Consider the following 26005-nt stretch of genomic DNA (forward strand, 5'->3'; position numbering starts at 1 on the left):
AATTCAGCAACCTAAAAAAAGGTCATTTCTCAGATGGTAGAAGGTATAAGTATGACTGGACCGAAACAAATCTGTCAAGGATGTGTCATGTGACACCATGACCTTTGATCCTTGACCCCTGAGCTTGCTCTGGGACAAAGGTTTAGCAAGGTAACAGGTGTGACCCAGGGGTTATGAGATGTACACACATACAGCTGCTCAAAGGCATTCCTGTTGTATAAAAGTAGCAGTGGTACCAGATTCAGATCTTATTACTGCAGCTTTTAACCTGGATTTTACGTCAAAGTGAGGTTTATATTTTATGTCTTTCACTCTCTATCAGGTTCATCTTTGCATTCCTGATATACGTTGAGATTGGGGGCAGTAGGCTTTTGACTTAAGTACTTTAAACTCCTTGTCGTTCATGTGAATATTTACTTTATTGCCATTTTGTACTTCAGTGCCACTACAGTTACTTTGGATTGATGATGAGCAGTTAGTGCAGTCCAGCGCAAATATAGCTACAATGGTGAAAGATTTACTCATGTATCAGTATTAATAATGATACAGTCTATCAGTGATTGGGACTATTTTCCTGCATTGATTATCTTTATACAGATTACCATAAGGATGTAAATATTTTTTTTCTCATAAGTAATTTTGCTTAGTACTTTCTTGTAGACAGGCACACCATGAAGGAGTAGTTGTTATACTATTTCTGAGCCTGCTTACAAGATCCACATGTGCTTTGCAGTGACTGTGCTCTGCGGTCACATGGATGGCACATGGATGCCCCCACAGTGCCTCTGTGACCAAAGTTGAGCCTCACACAATGGATCTGGAAACCCCCACCACTGTCGTTAACATTTATTTCAATATTCCACACTCAGTTGTCCATGCATTCACAAATAAAGGCCTGGCTGTACTTAACTTGTGATTTGAAGCACACAGAATTTATGGGAAAAACATCAGTATCAGAATGAGAATCAGTGACATTCTCAGGATTTCATACTGGTAACATTTTAGTATACAATGTGTGTAGTTCATCTAATTCCTGGAAAAGAACAAAACGCAAACTTGAAACAACTAATGTAATTCTTCTCTATGCTGCTAACTTAGAAGTCCAACACACATTACAGGCAGCTGTGGTGAAGTTAGCCTGGCAACAGTCGAGTAATGGAGCCATGAAGCAGTCACGCTTCCTGTGACCGGGCATGTGTAGTGTTTGTTGTGGACACAATCAAGAAAACTAGTTGAAAGTACATGTTGCTACCAGGATTGCATGGACTGAAGTTTAGCCAGTTGACAGAAACAATGTAGTTTTATATCTTTGTTTTTTTTTTGGTCAAAATTTATTATTTCAGTATAAGTAGCAAACTTGTTTAAAATTCACACGTACCTCTTTTTTTATTTTTTTATTTATTAAATGCCACAGTCCTTGTTCACCTTGTTACATTGTGAGGCATTTGGCCATGTTGCTGTTTCACAGCAAAAACACTCCTGATTTTAGAAGGTCATTGGATCCTGATAAAGTGCAGTGTGGGCTAGAAGCCATCTCCAAATCTTCAGCTCTGTCTATGATCGAGGCAAAGCTGGAGCCCGATTGGGTTTTGTTTGGGAAGTCTGGTCTCGGTGTAATTCATGCTGGCAGCTCCAGGTCGCGACTTCTTCTGAGTACATTTTGCAGCTATCAGGCAATAACACTGCGCTTACCAAAAGTCAGTGTAATGTCATCCAAGTCATCCAGGTAGGAAAATGTCAGAAGAAGTTCAAATGAATTTACTGGATGAACGGCAGAACTATTGTTATTGTTGACTATTGTTATTTTTTTTTTGTCATTCATGAAATCAGAGATATTTCATGTATTCAGTAATTCAGTGTTAGTAGCTGGAAATACAACTGACATTTTTCAGTTTTTTTCTCTGATTTCTGTGACCTGACATGTCATCATTCCAGTTGGCTCAAGTGTCACCACTTTTTGAGTCAGTGCTGGGAACACTGTGGATAATTAAGATCACAGCAGCATTTGGATCGTATGTCAGCCACAAGGCTTCTACTTCTGCCTGGGTGTTGGATCATTTAGAAATGGGACATTCAAGTCTCACCCACAGCCAATTTGTGTGGGTCTGTGTGAAAGTTGGTGTCCTCATACATGTGTTATTTATGTGCTCAAACGTGCATTAAAGCAGTGGGACAAAGCCTTAAAAAAGCTAATAAGATTTGTTTCTGTGTTGGGCCTCAATCCAAATACCTAGCAAAATCTGCTCCAGGATTTATTATTCAAACGGTAATTCGCAATGTTAATGTTGCTAATCTTTACTGCACTGGCTTTGTTTTCTATTTTGAGGTCCCATTCACTCACTGTTGAAATGTTTAGTTTAACCTTTAGAAGAATGTTGACTTTGCAAACATTTGTGATTATCTGGGAAATTCAAGGCTGTGGCTTTGTTGATAAGCTGTTAGCTCAAGTGCTGACCTTGAGAATGTAAGTCTAACGAGCTATCAGCCGAGCTTGTGTTATTATAAAGCGGTGGTGCATATAAAATAGATTTCACCAACATCGATGTTTGCTTGTTTTACAGACGCACATTACTTGCATTTTTTAATTCATCCATTAGACGAGTAACATGAGACAGGAGCAATCAGACAAAGAGTTTACTGTAGACTTTCCTATTATATTAAGTTATGACCCATATAACTTTGGCCTAAAACATAATGCTGCTGCTCGCCCCGTGTCAAACTTTGCCCTTTCGCTAAAGTGTGTCATTCAAAAGTGTGTCTCCTCTTCACAGAGCAGCAAATGTTTGGCTTTTTAGTACATCCCAAACTGGCTTATTGGGCTAAAGCTGCTCCACCAGTGATTTAATGGTGTCAGATATTCTCCTTTTGATCTCACTAGTGAGTGTGAGATAGACTATTCCTGTCATCATCATCATCATCATCATCATTGTCTTGTTGGGTCCATAAAACCAGGGCTAGTGGTGACGTAAAGCCCCTTTTATTATTGACGTCTTCCAGACCTTTCACCGGTTCGACTGCTTGTAAAAACTAATGCAGGGCCTCATCAATGTCTAGTTAACAGCTGATTGATGTGCATCATGTCAAATATTACATTAGCTATTGCTTTTGGTGGTTAGTGGAAAGTGGATGGATGATAATTGAGCAGTATGGAGGCTGAAAGCTATACCCGTTTTGATTTTAAATTCACTCCTGTGTGTCAGATAGCGCTAGGCTGGAGGGTAGTGCCATTTACATTGGCAAGAAGTTTGGGAACCCTTTGGAATTACCACGTATTTCTGCAGTGATTATGGGATTATATGGACCAGCAACCATGTCTTGATACTGGTGACTGGTTGACCACGTTCATCTTTGTGTTATATACTAACTGGGCTATATTAAGTCAGAGAAATGTGCGGGCTGTCACATGCACTTTTTGTTTAAAGTGTAATAATAAAGGAAATGCTGAGAAACAAACCAGGAAGCTCAATAAAGTATTCTTTAAACTTCTTTGCTGTCTTAGCTCCTTATGCCTCCCTCACTGTGAGAACTAACACAAATTGCTGCCTAAGGCTGGGACAGAAGACGGCCAAATAAAAGCTAACAATATGTAGAGGGAGATCAAAATCAGGGCGAATCTGGTTTCCAATTTCATTTAGAAGCTGAGTGCCTCCAGGCTCGGTCCCACAGTTCTGCATTTCTGGTGATTAAATCTGAGATGAATTATAGCGCTGGCTTTGGCAATCTCACAATTCAGTTCAGGTTCTCTGTGTGACGATTAAATCCGGAAATGTAAATTTATTCTCCCTCCAGTTCTCATGATGTCGAATCATTCCTCTTCTTTGCTCACTGAGCTACAGGTTGCATTTAACTGACATTCAAGATTAGGGGTGGCAGGATGAAGGAAAGACACTCTGCCATATTCAGGTACTCTTTGATCATTGATCGAAGATCTTGATTAGGACTTTTTTTTTTTTTTTTTTTGGACACAGACTAATAGACTAAGGGCTTTTTTTCTTCACCTCGCTAGAGTTCCTTGAATCTCTTTGTGTCACATATTTATTGTGCCAATAAATCAAAAATGCAGTCTGGCATTTGGCTTGTTTGAATGTGATCTATAAGATAGAAGATTGCTGGTGTTATTGCAAATATATCATTTTCCTCTTTCTGTCACCTACCTATAATAGGAAGGGTAATAAGGGGTAATGCCAATAACTGAAGTAAAGATGTTTTAAATGTAAACCTGACGTTCCTAACTATACAGACGTGCTCATACATCTGAGGTCGCCCTGCTCATGTGCGTGCTGTACACCTGCACACATTCTCGGCACAGTCATCATACATCTCTGGAGCAGGTGAACAATATCCCCTGCATCACCAGTGTTTCTCAGCGCCGGCTTTTGATCTAGGACAGTGTTGGCATCAGGCTGGCCTAGTGACTGCTTTAGGGGATTTGCTCTGACAGAGTTTTACACTGGACCAGCGTTACCGAACAGGGAAACAGAAAGCCCTCTGACAAAACCTGTCTAAGAGGAGGGGGAAAATGCTCTCTCTGTCTCCATGTCTGTAGTTTTCCTTTTTTTAAATGTTTTTTTTTTCATGTTGAATTTTGGAGAATAGCTCCAAGTTGTGTAGATTTAAAGGAAGTGTTACATGAGCTGTATTGAACTCCATATATGGCAGGATAATCTCCTCTTCGGGCATCAATCTGCGGTGATGTATCTGCACAAGTATTTGTTTGAGTTAGGACAAAGCCTCGGTGAGGGGTTGTAGCTGCAGCGATGCCAAAACAATTCTGGCCTGCTGGAATGTGTTGAGAGCACTTTTGGCCAGCCTTTAACCTCAGTAACTCTTGTGGACTCACCTTGCATCTCAAAATAACTTGCTCCACGTCGTGCTAAGATCTCTCAGACATAACTCGAGGCTCTTGGACTTGTTTACCATAGCAGTGAACCTGAAAGTTAACTTTTCAGGGTGAACTGCAGTTGGTTTTGTTGGATATCAAAAAGGCTGTCAGTGATACAGCTTTGCCTGTAGAAAGAAAAGTCTTATAAACGATGCTTTTTGATGCAGGGTTTTGCTGAGTTTCATAGTTGCTTTAAGGTGCTTCCTATTATTTAGTCTCATAAATGACAGATGAGACGAACTGGGGCTATGAGCGTGGTTCTTTACAAATCCACGCTATGTAATGGTTTCTTTTTCTAACATTGCAAATGCATTAAACCTTCTTTCAGCGTTCTAAATGCTTAACTAGGTCATCATGACTCAATTGTTCCCATTTAAATGTGAAATGTAGAAATTGTCTGTTTTTTATCTTTTGCTCTTACAGTCAGATGGGCTGTTTCTAATCTTGTTCTAATTCACTAATGAACCCGACTGACTTCAATATTTGTCTTCAGTTGCTTCGGCTTTAGCTGATTTGGGCTTTGGGAACATTGTGTTAAGTGCTGTCTTGAACTGTAGCGGGTGACTGAAATGTATGCTGGCAGTGTCGCGTTTCTACAATCTAATCACTGTTTTATTACTATTTTGTTCAGCATAGACCATCAAGGAGACTTAATGTCAGCGAACCCAATTTTCACATCATAAAGTGAATAGTGTAGAGTTGGCACATAAATTACTGGCAAAAATAGAGACCCATTTGGGTGTGGACGGTGTAGTAAAATTTATAGCTGGGCAGTTAATATGCCCAATATTACAGTATTGGTGAGATTTCAGTAACATGAAAATCACATTTGCTATCACATGAAATCGTAGAGTGAAGGTGGATAAACAGACACAGCCGCCTTATTAGGAGTATATGAAATATAAAGCACTTTAGTTACATCATAAAACAGAAATAAAATAACAACAACATGAAACCACAGAACCAAAACAATAAAAACGATCTGTTCAGTGGTTTTGATAAAAGATTTAAAAAAAAAAGATTTTCATTATTTGGCATCCCGCTGCTGTTTTTACATGTAGTGATCATATAGCTTGTTGGCATTGATGTTTGCACTTATAGTGGCATAAATGATTCTGTGGGCAGGAGGAAAAACAAATGAAAGACATACAGCCTTGAATTAATTACCTTTATTGTAATTCGTGAACACAAGTGGACACGTTGTTAAATGTGTAAGATTACTTACTTGTCTCTCTTCTGCTGTTCTTGGAGTTTTTCACAGTGGATGGGGGCAAAAATAAGGAGATGTGATCAAGGAGCACAGTCGCATCAGTCAAAAATATCCTTCTGTTTTCTGTCATTTAATGTTGTCCATCAATCAGTATAGCCGCTCTACACAAAACATTAATTTCAAAGTGTCCTGAAGTCTGCGACGTGAACTTCTGATGCAGCACAGATATATTTAGGGGTGTGTGGGTGCGCAAGTTCAGAAGCGAGATGAAAGGAAGGCACAATTTATTATGATTGTCATAATAATGATAATGTCTGTTTAATGCATCAGTGTGGAGATGAGCTAAACATCGCCTTGACTGGCGAGCTGTTACTGCGCACTTTGACCATCATCGATCAACGGCATCATCGTCCATCAGCACAACCCTAACATCCTGCATGTATTATACCGCAGTGCAGTAAATGTGAAATAAGCACCACAAACCACATCTAGAAGAATCATCATCATAGAGTTGAAGCAGCATTGGATTTATAGCAGGACCTTTGCAGTGGATGGTACTGTTTTTGACTCTGTAAACCTCGTAAAGTGGCGAGTGACCGCTCGCTCACAGGTCTGAGAAGTAGAAATTTTCAAATTAAGGTCAAGCTCGGTAGTAAAAGTTGGCTTTGGCCCATAAATGATTCATCTTTTGTCCTTCCTTAGTCCTGTGAGTTAAATCTACATTTGGACTGAACAGAAGAGCATTTCAAAAGCTGTGCACTTTACAGTGAGAAGAGCAATCGTACCTTATTCTGTCACCTGGCATTTCGTCGACGTTACACAACATTCACAAAAAAGCCTCCCAGCATTCACCACCTCCCCACTTGTAAACAAACATCTCCTGCCTGACCTTGCCTGACATAGCAAGACTCTTTCCCACAAATAATCCTGTTGGTGCTGCTCAAATTAAATTTGCAGACTCACCCCTTTTTTAAGTTGCCCAGCAGAGCGAGGGAACATCTCAAATTACATTTTTAACTCATCGAAGCCCCCCCGCTTCTTTCTCTGTCACACTGAGTACACACACACACGCACACACACAGCCTATCCACACTGTGATCTCATTAGCAATAACAGTGCATGTCATATCTCTGTAACTCCTTCCTGGTGGTGCAAGGGCTTGATGAAGATCATGGTGCGCGACATGATCTTGATCGCATGAAGATTGAATGGGAAGAAAACAAACACTCCCATTCCTTCAGACTCTGGCCCACACCCCAGCCCATACCACAGCTATATCAGGCTAGCAGCTCATCGGGGACCCCTGGCAAAATGTCTGCAGGGGATGAGACGAGTGTGACGTGTCTGTCTGAGAATGTTGGGAAAGAATAAGTGGTGGATGAGAGAAACAAGTTTGCAGATTTTGTGTTTGAACTAACTCGTTGCCTGTGAAATTTCATGGTGATCATGATAGCAGGTCGGTGTCCAGCCCAGGTTTTGGCATTCAGCCACTAGATTTGGGCCAGGAACAGAAGAAGGAGGAGGAGGAGCTGGGAGTGCTATGATCCAGAGGACTGTTGACTGACAGGAACAGAGGTTGTGCACAAACTGGCCAATGAGCACGTGGCTGGCAAACAGGATACAGCAGCACAAGCTCCATTATGCAGTTAATTTTTTATGTCTGGATTCAGTCCTGGGATGGCATATTGTGAGATCAAAGTAAAAATATGATGCTCAGACATAAGGGTTCGTTCCTCCCTCGGGTTTTCTTTGGCATATTAAGGAGGAGTTTCATTAGAAATGTTGAGTGTTTGTTTTCTTCGCTTCGCTGAAGAGGAAATAAGATGTAAAGATGTAAAAATAGAGCATACATGCGTATCTGGCTTGCAAATTTCTCTTTTTTTTGCCAGCACATCTTTTTCTCTCCAAATACAAGAGTAGAGCACCTGCACCAACATGTGACAGAGTCTCTGCTGATGGTAGCATAGGAGATCAGAGATAAGAGAAAGTTTGTTTCATTTGCGATGAGTAATGATGTGGGACACAAGTTGTTATTAGGCAATAATGTTATTAATAGTAGATATAATTCAAAATCTTTACTCAAATCTCATTTAAAATAAACATGACTTCAATACATTTAGAAATCAAGAATTATTTTACTGACACAGTCATACCAACTCATTCATATTTATTCATACTACTTTATTCAAAAAGTGCTAAAGTTAGTTACCAAGTGTACTTTGACAATAGATATTTCCAGCCAGCTCACTCAAGTTAAGTCTGTGCATGAAAAACTAAGCTTCATCTTCCATATAGTATCCAGCTTAGTTGGAAATCAGACTAATTTTCTTGATTAAGAGCTCAACAAACAAATTTCCAGAATCCAAATGAATGGATGAAAACACTTAAAAGCAAATGTTTCACCTTCCAGGGCTCATCATAGATGTGATCAAAGATTTGGATAGAACAAAGAAGACTTTCAAATTTTTTTTAAGATTGTTTTATGTTTACATTTTCTTTTTTTTTAATTTAAAAGCTGTTAGTTTCATTTGAAACAAGGGAAACTAACTAGCACTAAGCTTAGGGGAGTGTAACATACTTGAGTGTTTAATTGCAAAGCAGTGAGCTACTCTGTTTGGATAAAGCATTCCTCTGCAGTGTACATTTCAAAGGGACTGTCTGCTGGATTTTACTCAGCGCTCCGTTTGATTTGCTAATTTCCTTCTCTGACTCCCGATACCTTTCTTGTCAGCTCAAACAAACAGCTATGTTCAACAATTGTATTTCTTTCTTTGAAGTTTTTATTCTGACTTAATATAAGCTGTACCTTTAAATCATTATGTCTGAACTTTATGCTATTTTTAAACTTGCTCACCTTTTGGGGCCTAATGGGCTATTAGCTTGTAAGTCAAGTCTTTGAAAGGAAAAGAAAATATGTTCGCACAGTTAACAAGATGCTGTATGCTGTTAAAGTGTTGGTGCAGGAGACAAATTGTCGCTGGTGAATTTTGGGCAGAAAACCATATTTAGTGAGAAAGATGAAGACAGCTTTGGAGAGCTCTTTAAAGACAGGTGTCTTTGAAAAAAGGAGGAATTCATCTCCTATTGGATGAGATACTTAATCTCATGTATGTATCAGCGTGGCTGATATATCAACCACAGTTGGCTATTTGGTATCTGCATCCATAAATGAGAATCTAAAAAGCAGATATGGGAGAAAGTTGACAACAAAACAAGATTATTTTTAAACTGCGTTGTCATATTATGTTTTTATTGAGTCATAACTACACATAACAAAAGTCGTCTGACACAGTATCAGTCAGGCTCTGATTAGCAACACCTTATAGTCTGAATTCAACTTCACACGTGCATGCTCTTTACATAACGGTAGTAATAATGTAAAAACATTGCGTTCATGCAGAAGGGAACGTTTGCCTTGGAGTTTCAATTCGATCCTGAGTGATGCCTTTCAGCCATCCTAATGAGTTTACATCACTCCATGTTTTATCTGGCTTGCTGCAAGGGGAGACAGTCTTAATGGTTACCCTGTGTTTTTTCTTGTCAAAGCGCGTTTTCTCCTTTCTTTGTGCCAACTGAAGTTTCTAGAGCTTGGTGAGTCTCCCAATCTGTAATTAGTGCCAACCATAAACAACTGGAATCCTGCTGAGCACTGCCACGGGTGGCTGCCCTCACCACGGCAATCTGGAGTTTCCCTTTTGTCCTTGGATGTGTCAGATGTAGAGCCAGCTTCCCACCCTGGGAGTTGAACAGTGGGCCCACTGTATTTAGAGAAAGGGAAAAGAAAGCCGGGGAGTTTAGAAGGAACATAGATCGAGAAAAATGTATAAATACTACGAAAGCAAGACAATTGAAACATCTCACATTAGGCCTGTGATAACAGGATTTTATTAAGCAGCATGGAAGACGTCAGGCTCCCTTTCTGTCCTCCTGCAGAATCGCATTTAAATATAGTGACCGATGCCATCTAAATACAATGCAAGGCCCTGACTCTTGGATCGGATCTGGTGCTTTTTCTGCCCTGGCTCTAAGATGCCCATTAATGACATCATGGTTAATGTACTACTTGGTAGCACTCCATTCCAGCTCATTGTTTAGCATTGCATGGTTATTCTTTCACACATATTACATCTACTCAGTCACTTGTCACAGTCTGCTTAGGTTACAAGATGCTTGAGTCATGACATAATCCATTTACCAGAGAGACGGAGTGGCTGGCTGATGCTGAATGAGGTTGGAGTGGGGGGGTTTTGTTTTTGTTTTTTTATTCCTGGTGAATGCATTTAGCACTATCCAGTGACTGGATTTGAGCCTCATTTTGCTCAAATATTTCCTCTGAGGGTCATGGTAAAGTTGTTATCTTATGAACAGGGTCTTGGCCTGAAGATATGCTCTGTGGACCATAGCAGTCAGCTGCCCGTCCTGTGACTTCCTCGCCTATTTACCCTGGACATACAGCTAATAGAAACACATGCAAGAAAGGGACAAACATCTGCACATCCCATGAAGACAACAGAACCTTATTTTGAATGTTAAACTCCTTAAAACTGAAATCAAGGCTTTAACATGTCCTTTGGTGTTTTATTTGTATGATATTTGAGTCCACCCCGTTTCCCGGGATAGGTGTTTTGTGAGGGGTGACAATGCACACAAGGTTCTTTGTTCAGCATAAAGTGAAGGGTAATTAATACCTGTTAAACACAGATAAAGAAGGCAGGGTTTTTATGTATAACAGACCTTGGGATGCATGAGTTTGTCACAGAAACAGCGAGCTGAGCAGAGCAGAGGAGCCTCATGATGATAAAATCCTTTTGAAGTTTCTCAAGTTTCCCACCACAATTTACACAATGAAAGTTGTCTTTTTTCTAAATGTGAGTACATTCTGTGAATTCTGTCACCTTGCGGTTTAGGAATAAGCACTGGGGTTTCCTCTTATACTACAAAAAACCAAACCCTACTCCCTTTAGCCTTGTTTATTCTTCTAGCAGTAAACCTAAGAGTGGGGACGAGCCAAACTTGGGAAAAATAGGCAAATTCATTGAAAATTAGCAAGTCGACTTTTTCGAGATGTGACTTCATCATTACTTCTGTTGTTGCAGGGTGGGATCAAAATCTTCCCCGTGGTACTGAAAATGTTTTTTTAGTATTTTCCTGCGTATCGGTATTTTAGCATCATGGCAGCCCTCATAGCTTTACACTCCGTGTCTCTGTAAATCAAATACTTTTGCAGTGATCCTGTTCACAGGATTGCTGTAAGCTATCATGCATGTGTCTTTAAAACTTTGCATTTCTGTTCAGAGACCATAATGTCATGTGTGATATGGGGGGTAGTAACACGCTAAGCCCTTGATTCGGGTTCTGTTGAGTTTGGCATGTTTCGTTCCCATAGAGATTTCTTTTGATCAAACGGGCTGCTGAACATGCGAGTTGTCATGTCAGAACCTGTTACAAATCCTACTCTCGACACAGCAGGTCGATTCAGCCTTTCAGTTTTGATCTTAGAGTAACGATTTCCCAAACGTTATACATGAAAGATGTCCATAGCGCAATCAGCCGCTAGTAATTCATCAAAGTTTGCAGAGCCATTACAATATAGGCACAGAACAAGCAGTGGGTGCAGTAGTGCTGTTGGGATGCAATAAAACACTTTGCAGTGGCAGTAGCCTAGTGTGCTCAGCTCTGTATCTTGCCTCATTACCATTGCTTAACTGCCATAAAGAGTTGTGCAGCTCCTTGTGTCTGTCTGCCTTGTAGAAACACTGTAGTGCCCTGCCGATTAGAGCCAGAGGAAAGAAGTGTTCGAGCATAAACCCGGGGAGAACTGACCTTTTTAAATTCATATGTGGAGCACTTCCCCCTGACTTCTTATGCAACTTGTCACGCTTATTGAGACTTGTGGCATCTCAGACTCAGTTTCTCCTTCATTGTCCCTCTCATACCTTACAATTTAAAAATACTGCAAAGAGTAATGACTATTAAAAAAAAGTGGCTTAATTCCTAGTATAAATGTTCACCAAATACTTGTGGGTACTCCCCAATATTGACACATTCCCAGTACTCACACCTGCCGACCTCCCCCACCCTCTGCCAATATTAGTGTTGGATTATACATTAAGGGCCTAGTCATGTTTAGCAAGTTGACCCTCTTAAAACAAAACAAACAAAAAAAAAACCTTTCAGTGTAGACTCCCCAGCCCCCAACTCTAACAGTTTAGAGCCACTAGCAGAGGTCTGCCCTAACAATTCCTTATATAGCTTGGTTTCTTGCCTGAGCAGACTACATTATAAGTGGGCAAATCCAGAATGCCATGCCTACAGGGATGACTTTAGGGCAGGGGAGTGGTTCATGTCTAATTTCTGTTGAGTCATGGCTTTTAAAGAGAAATCAGGATGTGATGTGTTGTGGAGAAGGGGTTTGGATTGGCTTAGTCTGTTGGCATAATTAATGCGAGCTGAGGTTTGTGACTGGTTGATATGAATGCGTATGGAGATTATGACACACCAAGAGGGAGCGGTGTTTTGCCAGCCTCATTCCAAGCTTGGTGCTTTGTGGACAGGCACTGACCACAAAGCACAAAGAAGATATTTTATTACTATGTCTGATTGCTCCTACTATTGCTGTTATTAATTATATTTGCCCTTGTTGAGTAGAGCACTTCTTTATTTCTTGCCTTAGACTGTGTGTTGGTGCTTTTAGTGAAAAAGCAGGATAGCGGCGAGAGTCCTGCCTCCTCTTAAGAGATTTTTTAGGTTAGTTTTATCTGTAGTTAAGATGATGAAGCAGCTCGCGCTCCGCGTTCCCTCCCCCAGCATTATTAACCGTGCCGTCGCTCAGCGCCGTACCGGTCTCTTGAAGAGAAAAAATTATCTGTGAACTCTTGATTTCCAAACTTTTCAAACTGCACAATTGTCGTTTCTTTCTAGTGGAACTCAGACTTTATCAAAATAAAGTTTTTGTTCTCAACTTGTGTTTTTTTTCCCCTTAGTTTTTTGTCATTTTGAAACAGAAATCAATTTCACGAGCCTATATACAGGATCTGACTTGTCAAAGGAGCTTACTGGGCTGCGTGATGATGACATTAAGCTGACACCTGTCTTCTTTTCTCTTGCTTTTCCTTTGTGCAGGAAAATTGCTTCCAGACGACCTTTGCCTTTTTCTGAAACACCACTGCTTTTGTCAGCCTCAGAATACTTCAGCCCACGCGGAGCCACATAGCTGGGCAGGTAAGCTAAGTCTTAAGTTGTTGTTTTTTTTTACTTACTGTCATCTGCTGGACTCCATTATTGATTATATTGGAACTGCGTTTTCAGTTTGTTTTAGTCTTTTTTCTTGGACACTCTGTACTCTTCTACTGAAGTGTCCATTTTGGGGGGTTGGAAAATATTGCTGATCCTGGCAAGTAAATACCATTTATACATGCATTATGTTGGGCTGTACAAATAAATTGTAGCAGATCAAAGTAGCAAGAGTAGAGCTTAAATATCACCAAGTCTGGTAAGAATTCCTTATTGACTTAGAATTAGCATCTCCAGCCCACCTGGAGAGAGTTGTATTGATGTAATAATCTTTCTGATAGCTCTGACTCAACACTGTATCTAGAGCAGGGGGGTCAAACATAAGGCCTCAGGGCCAGAATTGGCCTGAAACAGACACCAATCCAGCCCACCGGGTGGCTTTGGGAAAATAAAAACAAAACCTGTTTTACAGTCGAAGGACAGTCTGGGCAAAAGCATGCCAGGACTTTTCTCTGTAGTCGTGCTAACAGATTTCTTTCATTTACTACAACAGCATTTCTTTATCATGTTCAAAAACTGAGACATAATGTTGAAACTGTAACTCTTTTGCTTATATTAGGATATCTCACGGATTAAATGTGTAGTTAAACTTCCTTACCCTGACAGAAAGGGGAGTTTCACTGGCCCGACCCACTTAAGATCAAAGTAGACCGTGTGTAGCCCACAATATCCAATGGGTTTGACATCCCTGATCTCGAGCAAACGTGGTTCATTATAAGTGGGGTTAGACGTGCTCAAACAGGTACGCCATATTGTGTGCTTCAGTTTTTGCGCTCAGTGCCTGGGCTGATGTTTAATAGTGTCTTTGTGTGTGTGGCCCCACCATAAAACTTCTCTTCTGTGGCCAGTATTCTCATGCTGACACAGAAGTGCCACATAAAACACAAATTTTTCAAACTGTGTAACATTCTGACCCTGGTAACTCGGCTCCTATGAGTATGGGTGTGTTTATGTGTAGCTTAGTGTAAGTCTATCCACAACACAGCTGTATTTGAGTGAAACACGCCCATCCCAAGTCTTACTGAGAGGCCCGGCATGCATCACACTGTGATTGTACACATGACCAAGGGAAGAGGTCAAGAACATGTCCGGGCATATTTCTTTTTTTTCCCACCGATTCCCAGGGCTACACTGAAAATCAATGTTATTTTGAGTGTGACGGTGAGGAAGTTTTCAAGTTCAAGAAGTTTTGGAAAATTTTTATTAGTAGTTGACCTATGTGTTAAAGATTGTCTCCCTTGGCGTTTAATTCAAGCTGTGTCCAAGTTATTCAATTGATATACAGCCATTCCTTTCAGCATTGGCTCATTTTCCTTTTTCTGGGAAGTGATTTCATCCTTCCTGACTTCATGACTTCATGAGTGTTGGTATTTCAAAATTGTAGCTTCACATCATCAACAAAGCTCTGGCAGCTATTTTTGGACATTGTGTTTTTGTTCTTTGGTACCTATTGCCATCTCTACTTTGACAACTTGGACTATTGTTGTGTTGTCATAATAAGGCTCTTACTTGTTATTTCTGTTTTGGATTTCCACATTAGCCATATATATTTTTCCATGTCCTTTGTTTCTGAGCTTTGTGATTTGATACAAATTGTCTGGTGTGTCTTACAAACATAAATTCTTCCGTTAACTGCAACAGCAGTTCAGTTTTCTCTTTGCACCTTTATTTTTTAAACAGAGTGTTTCATTGTTTAATGGTGGCAGATTTTAGAAAATCAGGGTAGTTTTTCTTCAGCTGTTATAGTAAATGAATCTAAAATGTCATAGTGCCTGGTCTTAATGGATGCCTTAGCAAAATTCTACATTTGTTTTGAATTTAGATTTTTTTTTTTTTTTTTTTTTTGGTAGAAGATTAGTGTGCATTTTGAAATGTCTTGACAGTCCTTTGTCTCTGTCTAGGCTAGTCACGACTCAGGATCTCATCAGTAGATCCCAGATCATCTAGTCTTACAGAGGATCAGAGAATCTTTAGGGAGGGGAAAGTTGAGAGGCTTGGATTTTACATAATTGTCTTCTAAACGCTGATTCGCTGATAATGTGGCCATTAATCTGATTGAAGTATCTAAATGAGGGACACACACTGGACTTCCTGTGGGGAACTTCATTAGTAGTTTTTGAGGAAAATGGGGGGTTGTGTACGATAATCATTATCCATGAATATGTAGCAACAGATAAGTCTGCTGGATATTGCAACTTTATAGTAGAGATAGGAATTATGCATTTATGCATGTCTGAATCACCACTTGGTCATTTTGCTGGGAAAAATAGAAGCAGTGATTTATTGAAAGATGCGCAAACATGCATGGAAATACACTATAGAATGAGATGTATCTCTCAGGTCTGTGTTAGGTCTGCATCTGCTGTAAATGGCTTTTTAGGCCTCTCACTTCTTTTTGTTCATATTTTTAAGGACACACTCCACACAATTCAACATTTTTGGCTAATAGCTCAACAAGGATCACCTTGTCGGTGCTATTTCTGTCAAACAAATTTATCTTTTATATTTTTAATGCATTCAACTAAAGATGGGGGGGTAAATGTGTTTTTTGCAACAGGCTGCTAGTAATAAGGCGCCTAAGGAGACAACTGGTTCTTTACTCAGTTGTCTCTTATGTGTAGACACAACACTGGTTCATTTATTGAGATAAATGCCTTTTTTATGCTTGAACAATTCATAGGACAGTGTTAAGTAATACAACAAATTTAAAAAAAAAACAACAACATTCCTTTGAAAATAGTCAGGTACAAGGTATACTCTTGTAGATTCAGAACTTCAACATTTAGTGAAAAATCAACTGCAACACCCTCAATCTGACTTTGACTCCATCCTGCTGGCTTACTTGCCTCAATTTCACATCTCCAAGAGGTTTGTGTGTGCCACAAGTACAATTTAAAAAAAGCTATAGCTATAATATTCCTTGTGAAGTTTTGTTAGTTCCCCAAAGAGTCTAGCTAAAGTCTAGTCTAGCTAAAGCAGAGGAGTTAACTGGGAATTGCACGCTAACATGATTTATCTGGGGTTCTACAGATTCGTTATTCTCTGAGCGTTAGCAGAGCTGCTGGAGATAATGTTAATTTCCAATTAATAAAGCGTCCTTAGTAGTAGGAACTGGGCATGAAAAATATAAAAATGTTCAACTTTTTAAAGTTTAAAAGTTTAAAGAAATGAAAACAAGTATACACAAGTATAAAGTATGGTCTCAGAAGCTGTGAACACAGGTGAATTAAAATACAGATTTTGTAATGGCATCTCGATACAAACCCTCCATAGATGTAATCTTTGAAATTCTTTAGTTTTCCCACAACAAGACCTGCTATGCAGAGGTTAGGTATTTTGTTTTTATGCCTATCCTGGCAGCAGTTAAAAATTAGTTAATTAAGAAGACATTAAAGCTTTAAGAAACAAATTGTAAACCCAAATCAAGCAAATATATAAATAAGACAGCTACAAATTAAAAGAAGTTAGATCCCGTTTTTAGTTGGAAAGTCAATTAACTATGTGAGATTAATTTTAGCTCTGTCTGTTGCATAATGCTTATGAAATTGCATACAGTATCTCCATCTGAAGACATGACTGGTATCAGTGCTGACCTGAAAAAAAAAAAAAGATTTGGGTTCATGCTAACACTTTTGAATGTTCGATTATCCTGTAGTGAACAGAGGCCAAGTGTCGTTTTGAGTCCCTGAGGAGTTTCTGAGCTCTCTGAAAGTAAATCTACATTGGCTTGGAGTACACATGTATAGATCCAGTGGCTGAAGCTCTCAAGTTGCTCACCTTATTGATTGTTGCATTTCCGCACTGAGGTTTCTTGATAAATGGATTAGAATGTATTCTGCACTTTTTTTTACTCTGGACTTACCACTCAACAATATTCACTAAAGTGCCCTTCCACCATCTTTCAAAGTAAACAATGTCAAGTTTTCCCATTAGGTCTTCCTTCATAAGGTTTAAATCCATTAAGCCACCAAATGATCTAACTTCCAGGAAATGTATTGAGGAAGCAGAGGCGAAGGAGCTAAAGCTATTCTGTCCTTTAAGTCCACCATGTCACTGGAGTCGAGGTCAACAGAGATCAATAAATTAATAGGCCTCTAGAACATTTATTCCCATCACACTCCTCCCTGCCTCTCTTTCAGTCCCTCACTCTACCTCACTAAGTAGACCTTGGAAGCAGGCAGCTGTTGGAGTTCCCATCAGTGAACAAAGCAAGCACGAATGAATTTCACAAAGGGATTCACAGATGTCTGAAACATTAATATTAAATGATCTGTGGGTCAGCTCTCTACTCCATTTCTTTATCTATTATTAAGTGAGTATGAAAGTCTTTGAGGGTCAATATTAAGAATGTAAAGTAAACTTGAAAATGAAGATATAATTCTACCACACAGTGTTTTAACTCCATTTGTTTGCACATTTGAGTAAGAAATAAATCACATACTCAAAGTTAAAAGCTGTTTCACATTTATATTAAAACATTATAACAGTATTGTCCATTGTACAGTGGGATCAAATTTTTTGTCAAACAATTTCATTGTTGAGTTTATGTCATCATTATCAATAATCTGTAAAAACTGATAACAAAGGGATAACCAAATCCCAAACCTTTTTTTTCTTTTTCTTTTGAGTCACTCATTATTGTCTTTTTTTGCTTGTTTTTTGGGGGTTTGGGTTTTTTTTGTTTGTTTTTTTAGTAGTTATTGGGATCTTGAAATTGTCTACCGGAGTTAAATTCATACAGTAATAAAGCACAAAACATAGTAATCTCTCAGCTAATAAATCAGTCCATTAATTGGCATTCCAAGTAAACTTGCCACGTGTTGTGAAATCTTTCTTCCTCACCTTGAAATGACGTCAGATTGGCTTTTGAACCTTTGAGTCCCAGTGACACTTTGATTCATTTAGATGGACTGGGCTGGTCAAAGAGGAGTGGGTGGTAGGTTCCCATAAATTCCACTAAGCTGTTACTCCAAGCTGCCTGCTATAGTTATCCCAGGCCTGTTCCAGCTTAGTTATGGCAGGAATGTGCCATTGCATGAGAACAGGTCATCATTCCTCACGGCCTGCCACGACTCTCCGCAGTTCTTAGTCAAGGTTGCCAAGATCTTAAACAGATTTTCCCACACACTGAATCACATTCCCTTTCATCAATGAAAAACTTAAATAATTATTATCTAGTGATCTTAACTTTGCTCTGTCCAGATACTGGTGCTCATTAATATCCTCTAAGTTCTACTTTCAAATTCAGTCCAATTTCTGAATCAATCTCTACATCAGTTTAGAAGTGGCCAGTTTGGCCAGAAGTGAAGACTTGTATCTCATTGCTTCAATGCTTGTTTTGGGTTCTTAGTCTGCTCCCCACTTTTCTTTGTCTGCAGAAAGTGTTACTTGATCTCTTAACCGTTTCACAATCAAACATGTCTTTTCTTAGATATTCTGTAGTAGAATAGTTTAGTACACACAAGTAAAAAATGAACATATTAGGTGCTAAACCTTGATGAATATGAAACCAACTGAATAGCATGATTCACTCAGGATTTCAAACCTGGATCATGTGCAGACACAATGAAACTACTAATCACGTTTTTTTTTTAGATATCATAAATAAACTTGTTTCATTTCTATGAGCCACACTGTTATTAGTTTACCCTTAACAAGTCACATTTTTTCCCAGATACATTGATTTGTCCACATCTTAACCAGTAAATAGGTTGCTGTCAAATGTTTGGCTGCCACGATGTAAAATCAAAGAGTAGGTGGAATCAAAGCAGTTTAAAGACTGACGCGTGACCTTTTATGCGTCTTTTTAATGGAAAGAGTAAGTTATGCTAATGCATAAAGAGGCAGTAGGGTATACCCACAAAGATAATGTTATTTTGGCTACTCTGCGTTTCTGTTTGTATTACATGCTAATTTTTGCACCTGAAAGTAAACCAAAGAAAGTGATTAATAAATCCATCAGTAAGCAAGCTGATCCACCTAAGTACTGGCAATATGAGTTTTTTGGTAATATCAAGGAATGTGTCATTAGCTTATTGTCCCTGTGAACCATTTTGCAGACATAAAAACAGCTCGGAAATGTAGAATAAAAATGTAAGAAAAAAAATAATCTGGCGTATAATTAATGCTATTTTAAATATAGTGAATCTTATTTTTGGTCTGCCAATATTCACCAATTACCCCAAGCAAAAACTTTTTATTCAACATTCATATTCATTAACAGTCATGTTTTCATTTTATGTTGGCATTGGAAAGTAAACTCATCTTATAAACTGTCGCCTTGCTGCACTATCACCATCAGCTGAAGTAGCGGGAACTGGACAGTGTTCGTTCTGTTATTCCATCTGTGCCACACAGTATGACCACCTCATTGCATGGCCCCAACATTTCTGCTGGAAACTCTGAAAAGCCAAAGTACAGGGTCAGCTAGAAAACCTCAGCTCTACGCGTGACTTGTTTTTATACTCACAGTTAAGGGACTTCAAATGCCAACTCTCCAGTTGACAGCTTATTTCTCTAATTATTACAACAAGCTGTGTGGTTAGATTTATTGATCATGTTTACAGGGTCGGATAAAATATACTCACAAAGTAACATTCAAATTATTAGAATTAACATTGAAAACTCATCTGCCATGAAAATTGCTTTAAACTAAGGAAGTCCCTGACTATTGAATACATATCTAGTTACTGCACGTGTTGTTATGGCATCTATATTTCAGATTTATTATCCTCTAATCTACCCAAAGACATTTAACTTGATCTGTTTGAAGGCTTTAGTCTGGCCACCTATTGTTTCACTGTTTAGTCAAGCTTGTCTCACATGGCTTTTTACGTAGGCTGAGGTTTCAGCTGTTTGTCCTCTTTCTCTGGTTTGTGTTTTAAAGATGGGGAAACTGTACTCTGGACTGACAAGTTCATACCAAACGTAAAGTAGAAAAAGATAAAATAATCACTGTTCTCAAAATCCCTTCCTATCAAATACCAGCATTGAATTTTTCTTGGAGTCTTACTGCTTATAAACTAAAACATACCTTTGAGTGTACCTGAGCAGCATTTCATTGTATGACTATATAAGGTGGTATTAATCAAAAAACACTGCACTACACTACTTGAAATTTGTAGAGATTTTAACACATTCAGACTTTCACCATGAGGGCATTTTGACATTTTGTAAAAGCCTGCTTAACCTTGTTTTCAACACTTTAGATGTGTTCTTGCTGTGCAACCTGCCCAAGTGTTAAATCTGTTGGATTCAAGCTAACATCTCTTTCTTACTCCTGGGCCTTTGAGACTCACACATTTTATTTGCCTTTGGCAAAGTTTAGAAAGACTGCCAATAAAAGCAAACTTTGAAGCATGCAGTGCAGAAGAACTTTAAAAGTTTGCCTTTTGAATTTTTCAGCATGCACTTTTCAAATTATTTCCCCCAGCTATTATTCAAAGACATGTTAACAGAATCGTAATTTTACCATAGGACTGGTGTGCACATGTAAACTTACACATGATTGATATTTACTCTGTACTGGGATTGATGTGCAAGGTTATGGCTACAGCACTGCCTTCAAGGGTGTTCTATCATCCTGTCAGGTCTGAAGGGATTTAGCAGCTATTAGTAACACAGTATTTCTCTAAGTGGGACCTAAACGCATGTTATGGCACACAAAGTTTGACAACCAAGAGTTATGCAATCAAGTTAAATTGCTAAAAGCATATAATCTTGTTTTCCGGGAACATTGTTCTGAGATGCTAGCGGCTTTGCTAAATTGGTCTATAAGACGTAAACCTGGCAAACGAGCGCTTGCATGGATTTTCAGAAAAAGGAAGAGGCAAGCTCACTCACACTTTATAGGCATTTCTTTTCAGACTATAAAGACTAAAATACTGGTTCATATCAGCGGCTGTAACTTCTGACCGTTATTGTCATGGGCAGTGCCGAGAGTGAAGAAACAGGACTTTCTCTATATTTGCTTGTGTTGCTGTAGTTGCCCTGCAGGCAGCCAGATCCTAGTGATCCCATCCTCTGTCGTATGTTTTTTCAGCTGTGATTACATGACAGCTCTGTGAAAATTGAAAGTGGGGGGTGAATGCCTTTCTCTGTACATGACTTTTTGCATATGTCCTGACTTCAGAATCAACCTCACATAGCTTTTACATAGTGTACAAAAGCTGGTCTTAAGCTGATTTAAACATTAGAGACACATTTATGTTAAAGTGCAGCTTTTCTCTGTAAATGTGTTTCATGGGTAATTCCACATACTGTACAAAAAATTGGGATTTGGCGGCAATGTCCATCTAAGCTGATGTATTCAAGATGGCTAGGCAACATGGCAGCTTCCACAGACCAGCACCAGCTCCCAAGTACTTTTAATCATTTAAATCTTTTGTTTATGAGAATGCTTCAGTGTATTGGGAGACAATTTTTCTCTCTTCATGCTCAAAAAAGAAAAAACTGACAGTACCTTTATGTGTGTATGGGTTGAAATGTAAATTTTGCCTCAGTATAATTTTTTTTCTGTCACACTGTTCACTGTATAATTTAATTACTACTCATATTGTTTGTCAATAAAAGTAGCAGACTGTTGCAGAGATTCAATAGGCATTTATTCACTGTAGTTTCATTTAGATTGAAATTTCAGCTCTGCGTGGAGTAATGCAGTCATTGAGGAGCTGTTCTGAATATTAATTGGATGTACTGCAATGCATTAGTAATTCAATAAGCTAGAGGCAGTTTTTAAAGCAAGCTAATGGAATATGTAGAGTGATTAGCTTGGGTGGAAGAACTGATAAAAGAATATCACATCAGGTAAATTCTGTTCATCAATCATAGTTTAATACAGCCATTTAGATTAAGCAATTACGACATGGCCAGTTATTTGTATAATAAAGAGGGACAGCTGTGAAAAATGAGTGTCGCTGATGTCGCTGACAAAGACAGGGACCAGATGGGTAATGTAGTCATCAAGATGTTAGCAGTCAAGCTGTGTCACTGGGAAACAATGAAAGATGATTGAGACAGGAGGATTAGCCAAATTGATTTTTTTTTTTTTTTTTACAAGTCTACATATTTTGCGTCTGTACCATTTTTTTTTCTTTTGATTTTTTTGTTTTAAGACACCTGTTTTACCCAGATAACATAATCATCCCTCAATAATGTGGTTCAATAGTGTGTTGGTCCACCTTTTTGCGGCCAAAACAGCCGTAACACGTTGCTGTATGCTAGGCACCAAGAGTTTAGCAATAGATCCTTTAAGTTGTGAGGTGGGGCCTCCATGAATGAGACTTGTTTGTCCAGCACATCCCACAGATGCTCGATTGGATTGAGATCTGGGGAATTTGGGGGCCAAGTCAACACCTCAAAGTTCTTGTTGTGGTTCTCAAACCACTAATGAATAGTTTTTGCTGTGTGGCAGGGTCCATTGTCCACAGCCATCAGGGAATACTCATTCCCATGGTCTGCAAGATTCTTTGGTAGGTAGTAGGGCTGCTCAATTAATCGAATTTTAATCACGATTACGATCTGGGCTTTCAACGATCATTAAAAGTGACTGAGCCGATTATTAGCCCCTCCCTCGTGCTTTACTCTTGCGCTGCTCCATGTGGCAAATCGAGCGCACCTCTCGTTTCGAACACGCGTCACAACAATTAAGAGGACCCGAGGGAAGCTCGGAAAGCTAAGCAGAAGTTATTTGGAGAGGAGAGTGACTGCCGTTGGTTGAAAAGAGAGGTAAAAAAAACTTCAGTGGTGTGGAAACATTATGGGTTCGCGGAGTCAGACGTGGATCAAGTAGACACAGTGTGTAAACTTTGCTACGCGGTCGTAGCTGCGCCACAGAGCAACACTGCAAAGTTCACTAAACATAGATGTTTACATTTTTCATTTATTTCTTATATTGCAAACATTTGCACTGTTATCAGTATTTGCACACTATTTTATATTATTTTTTAAAGTCATTATTCAATACATTGTTATTGTTAACCCTTTAAAGCCGGTCAGAGCAGCACGCTCCGTTTTGCGTAACTATTTTTAAATCCCTGTAGAACCGGAACCGCGTAAGCTAGCGCAATAATTTTTTTTGCATATGAAACCGGAGGAGTTGTACTTACATCTTATGCCATCAGCTTGTCCTCGGTCACGGTTTCCTTCCACATAAAGCTTTGCAAAAATTGCATAAAACGCACTAGCAGGAACAAAAACATAATATTCCAGAAACACGCTTTGCCGATCCGATCAGCTGTTCGTAACACTTCCCACATTGAAACAGACGTCAGCGCGAACTGTCGCATGTCCGCCATTTCCTGCCAGAAACTGGAAGTGACGTCATCTTCGCGAAAAATGTAGTTTTTTACTTGTAGGCCTTAAAAACCTGTACTGGTGTCATAAGTCATAAGTCATGTTTGACTTTTCTGAATAGTTGCTGGGATGCTTAGAACTCGAATTGCACTGCTGGAAATAGTTTATTTTGATACACCTGCTGTTTTCTTTGCAAATTTGCATCATAGGATTGTTTTTTTATTTTTCCTGCAGTATATAAAAATTGGTGTATCTCCAAAATAAAACTATGAAGACACTCAAATCCCCTGTTGTTGTAAACTATTTTTTGCATTTAAAGCTTTGAGGGATAAACCTCTTAAATTTCTCCAAGTAGAAATATATGTAAAAAAACAAAAACAAAAATGATTTTCAATTTTTTTTTGTAGTTTATTGCACTTTTTTGCAATTAATGTAGTTACTATGGACTTAATGCATACATATTATTAAAATATGGGCTATAACAGTTGTATTGATGTATAGCAACTTGAAATGCTCCCAATGGAAAGATTGTTGTCATAATAATGATTGCCATCGAAATAATATTGACTGAGGGTCGACCTCCACCATTAATGCTTCCAGTCAAAAAAATTTGTATTAAAGAGATTTACACAAAGCATATAGTTTGGAGATCATTGATTCTCTCTGCAAAGTTAACTGTCAGTGTTAAGATTTGTAACTGCAGGCCACGCTGGCAATTTAAGTGAATAGCCAGAGGCAAACTAAAGTATTTAAATGAATATGAAACTTTTGTCAGAGTGATAAAAGCTGCTGCATTGATCACAAATTCTCATTGATCGTGAAAGAAGGTTCCACGTCTGCTGTGAAAGAAGTAAATTCCTCTGTTGCACCTCATAAATGCTAATATTATGATTGTTTCCTTCGTGTGTCACAAGGTAATAACTTTCCCTCCATGGATTGATAGCCTGTCCCCTTTCTTTAGAAATGGTGTGTGTTACCTCTTGCCAGGAGGCCCACAGAGCCAAATCTGTCTTCTCATGCCAAATGGCCAAAGTGAAATTAGATTTTAGAGCTTGGCAGGGATACAGGGGAGAAACTATTTTAGAAGAGAAAAGTGGGACAGGGTTAAAAAAATTGACCAGAAATATAATATCTCATTCAGTATCCCATCAAGGTGAAAAAAACAACTATAACTTTGATATAAATATAAATAACTTTGAGTGAAATAAGATATAGTCTAGAGTAAGCGTTACAAAAAAGTGAAAGTGATTTCAGAACTATGACCAGTCTATAGAGCAGAGCAGGAATGATTGCAGTTGTATTCATGGAGAGTGCTTTCATGAAGGAAGATGAGGCAAGTAGCTTACACAGATGTTACTGTCATAGATTGTGTCTATGATATAGATTAATGCAAGTCTGATTTTGATGGTGATATTACATCTAGTTAGTAGAACAGTAAATAAGCATGACTGTGACAAGCTTTCCTCCCCTATTTACCAACTTTTTCTTCACCCTGTCCTAGTTTAATAGAAATACCCCCTCCTCCCACTCCGTTTACTTATCTGCTACTGTTTGGATAGCCCAGGTTGAACTTGTCAAGAACACCATACTGTAAGGATCAGTATTTTGAGGGTTTAACAAGGAAGACTAAATGGAAAACTAACATCAAAAATAGCGGCGGGCTTATATTTGAGAGATATCGTGGTGCATGGGGCATGCCTAATTTCCTCATTAATTCAGTTCAAGGATCATTAGTCGCAGTTCTGTGCTAAATGTAGAAGCAGCAGCTCACTCGCCAGCTTTGTTTTCTTCACGCAGATACGCATTTGACTTAGTATCTGTGGCTTGTAGCGCTTTGCTGTATTTTCTCACATTTTTGTCAGGAGTAAAGTTCCAATGCAGCGTCTAGAAGTGTGACTCACCTATTAAAGAGTCAATTTCAAACGATTATGGTCATATGACAGCTCTTAAGCTCATCATGACTTTTAAATGGGTAAAAATTTACCGCAGTCCACGGCGGCGTTGTTATGAATCCCCCCCACCAAAAACCTGTCAGGTTGCAATGTGATCTGGCTTTTAAAGCCTTCATCGCCTGATCCGTGGTTCAGGCTGTGGCGTCCTGTTGCTGCATGTTTCTTACAAGCTCAGCTGTTGATGGAATGCAAGGCTGGTAGAGTTGAAATATTTTCTCTGCAGACTGGCATTCATGTGTGAGCAGCATCAGAGTGCATCACTCCAGGCTCAGAATGAGCATATACAGGGGCTTTAGCAATGTTCTAACAAAGGTAGTGGTATAAGTTGTTTGCAACTTATCCAACTTTAGACTTATAAGTTGGATAATATAATGA

The 26005-nt window shown here is 39.0% G+C and overlaps 1 protein-coding gene across 2 annotated transcripts in view; it reads left to right on the plus strand.

Moving 5' to 3' along the window:
- peak1 (pseudopodium-enriched atypical kinase 1) overlaps positions 1-26005 on the plus strand; it is a 102732-nt gene that overhangs the window by 3893 nt on the left and 72834 nt on the right. For both annotated transcript variants that reach the window (XM_026175234.1, XM_026175233.1), the window contains exon 2: positions 13215-13313. The gene's annotated coding sequence lies outside the window, so the exon portion shown is untranslated. The remainder of the gene's footprint in view (positions 1-13214; positions 13314-26005) is intronic.

This window comes from Astatotilapia calliptera, chromosome 7, assembly GCF_900246225.1.
Source record: "Astatotilapia calliptera chromosome 7, fAstCal1.2, whole genome shotgun sequence".
Lineage (NCBI taxonomy): Eukaryota > Metazoa > Chordata > Actinopteri > Cichliformes > Cichlidae > Astatotilapia > Astatotilapia calliptera.